The sequence below is a fragment of the Hippopotamus amphibius genome, chromosome X, assembly GCF_030028045.1.
Source record: "Hippopotamus amphibius kiboko isolate mHipAmp2 chromosome X, mHipAmp2.hap2, whole genome shotgun sequence".
NCBI classification, from domain to species: Eukaryota; Metazoa; Chordata; class Mammalia; order Artiodactyla; family Hippopotamidae; genus Hippopotamus; species Hippopotamus amphibius.
In genome coordinates, this window is record NC_080203.1 from 66,659,875 (window position 1) to 66,663,123 (window position 3,249).

A 3,249-nucleotide genomic window follows, 5' to 3' on the forward strand; every position below is an offset into this window, starting at 1 on the left:
CTCTAAACTCTCTGTAGTTATGATTTATTGGCCTTGGTTCTAATTTTTACTACTTAGCTCTCTGTTCAGTGACACAGACAAATAAGATGGTATACCACAGTCTGTCTTTTACAATCTTCCAATCTGCAAATCAGGATAGTTTGCTTATAATGCCTTAGGTTACAATTGACAGAATTTTGTGTTGGTTTAATTTAGTAGTAAACAACAAATATTTCCATTTTTAATAACTAATTAGAAGTTAAGAAAATTCATACCATGGTGAAGAAAAATTTGAAATGGCAATCTATGGATTCCTAAATGTAATTAAGATAATCTAAACCAGCAGTTCATACACTTGATCTGAGAAGGACCCTCAAAGAGCTTTGGATTATGTGGATTATACCTACCAATAATTTCTATATTAGAAATTACATTGAAAAATTTGAAATATGTTAATATACTAATTCATTAAAATCATAACAATATTAAACCCATTATATGTTTATATAGAGAGTATATTATGAAAAATAACTATTGTTTCTAAAACAAAAATAGTGAAAATAATAGCTTACCAGACGTCAGCTGGATTTGTCTATCAAATTCTGCATTCAGTACTTTGAGACATTTCTTAAATTAAGGAATGGGAAGAAAATCTGGGTTTATGCAGATACATATTTGGAAAATGGAGTATTCTTTTTTTTTTTTTTTCCAGGAGATGGTGAGTTTTATTTTGTCTTGTCTGGATAGAGGTTTGATTTGCTTTTGAATGTTCCGGGGTGGAGAGAGATTAGGAGAAAGCACAGAATGCAGAGGTCTATTCGGTGTCATCGCCCTCATTTTCCTCTTCACCATCAACAGCGAGCGCCGCGTACTTGCTCGCAGAACTGAACTTAGAGGCTGGGTTTTCTTCAGCTTTCTTTGGCTCAGGTGCAGATCTGGAGTCTTGATCCTTTTTGCCATCTTTCCTATCTGACTCCTTCCAGTGGTCTTTGTTCCCTCCATCTCCTGGACCACGGCTGGAGTTTCCATTTTGGCCTTTTGGGGCACTCACCCCATCTACTTTATTTTCATCTGCTTTCCTTGCTGGTCCTTCCTCAGATGGTTGAGCTGGAACTACTTTCCCTCCACCACTTGTAGGGGACTGCTGCTCTGTGTCTGAGCTCTGAGATCGAGCAGGAGGTTTAGAACTTCGCTTCACCCAAGCATTCTCCTTTGGTGGAGGGGCTGGCATTACCTTCAGAGGCTGTTCAGGTTTGGGAGGCTTAGAAGTTGGAGACTGACAGTCTTCCTCTTTATTGGGTGTTTCATTTTCTAGAGACTTCTCACTCTCTCTCCTTTGTGCATTTCTGCCAGATGTGGCTGAGGTCCCGGTCTGTGATGATTCACTTCCTGTCCTTGACCGTTCCCGTTCCTGAGTTTCTTCACTTCGCCAGCTTGGGTGTCTCTCCCGAGGCCATCATTCTAGTTTTGGCTCATCTAGCTGACGCTGCAGTTTCTCCTGTTCCTTCTGTAGTCGCTCTTCTACTTCTCGTTCTCTAGCAGCTGTGTCAACAGGCTTTGCCCCTCCAAAGATAGAGGCTGCTCGACTGGATTGGGAGGTGGTAGCAGAGGAATCATCTTCCTTAGGAGTACTCCGAGGCTTCAGGTTCAGTTTGGGTCTTTGGGGGGGACCTCTGTCATCACGCCTATAATCATCCCTAGAGTAATCATCTCTGGAGGTCCACAGCCGGTCATCTCGCCTGTCATATCTGTCTTCGTAGTGGTCCCCGCCTCCTCGGTAGTCATCGTCCCTACGGTATCCACTACCAAACGCTCTTCTGCCACTGCCTAACCTGGAATCGTAGCCTCTATCATAGTCTCTGCTGCCTCGGTCATCATAGCGATCTCGGCCCCCATATCGATCCATGTCCCGGCGTGGGCCATCACGATAACTGTCCCGATACCCATCACGATATTGGTCTGAATCATAACAATCTCGATACTTGTCTCCAAAGCTATCATCTCCTCTTCTAGGTGGGTAGTCATCAAAGCTGTCTGTAGCAGGACGGGCCCTCCAGTCTGTATCTGTTTTGTCAGATTTCTATCTCGGCCAAAAGAATGATCATCCCTGTCTTTATCCTGTGCTTGATCAGCAACGTCCACTCGAATTCTCCTGTTACCTAGAGACTCTTCGTTGAGGCTCAGGGCACTGAGCAAGGAATCCAGGTCCTCAAATTCAGCGTAACCAAAACCTTTCAACCTCTCAGGATTGCTGGGTTCACGCGGTAAAGGTACTGCACTGATATTTAATCCTCTAAAGAATTCCTTAATGGAGTCTTCTGTCACATCATAGGGTAGGTTCCCTAGAAAAGCGGTGTAGGGTGGTGATTTGGGAAGACGGCTCCGGTCGATATTGGGTTCTCGAGCAGCCCGTGGAGCGGTGGGCAGGATGGAACGGTCAATTGGAGGTGCCCTATACACGTCATCATCATTACTATGCCAAGTGGTTGAAACATCTCCTTCTAGGTCATCTGTTTCATCAGCCCAGCTGACTGGTTTGGGGACATAGGTGCTTCCTCCACCAGTCCCTCCATCCTCAGCCAGAAAGTCTGTTAGGGAGATAGTCTTCCCCTTCTTATTCTTCTTTTTTGCTGAGGCCGCCATGTTGGGAGAGGGAGAGAGAACGCAAAGGGTGGAGTATTCTTTTAATAGTGTTTTTAGATAGCTAGATATATTTTTTGACACTACAGCAAACTGGACATTAGTATTTTCTTAAAGATTATTTATAATTCAGAATTTGAAATGCTCAATGCCCTTTTTATAATGTTATATTCCATTTATCTATCTTGCATTTGGGATAATTTTTTTGCACATGTATGATTTTGCACATCACATATTGGTCATTTGAAAAAATTATTATTCATGTAATTATAAAGAGCAACCAAATGTGATAAATTTCATTATATAATATAAAAAAACACATTTTTAAATATTACTACGAATCTCATTAGAAAAGCTTTTAAGTCAGGGAAGCTATCATGTACATGGTGACATGTACAAGTTTTCCAAAATTCTAATATTTCTTTTTTTAAATTTTTTTCTCATTTTATTCTTTTTTTATTTTTTTTAAATTTTTAAGCTCTTTATTGGATTATAATTGCTTTACACTTTTGTACCTGTTTTTGAGGTACACCAAAGTGAATCAGCTGTATTTATACATATATCCCCATATCCCCTCCCTCTCATGACTCCCTCCCACCTTCCCTGTCCTGGCTCTCTAAGGCATCACCC

At 41.4% G+C, this 3,249-nt stretch overlaps 1 pseudogene; it reads right to left on the bottom strand.

The window, feature by feature from the left end:
• Positions 1–691: 691 nt before the first annotated feature.
• On the bottom strand, positions 692–2,641 carry LOC130842636 (eukaryotic translation initiation factor 4B-like; annotated as a pseudogene).
• Between the last annotated feature and the right edge of the window lie 608 nt (positions 2,642–3,249).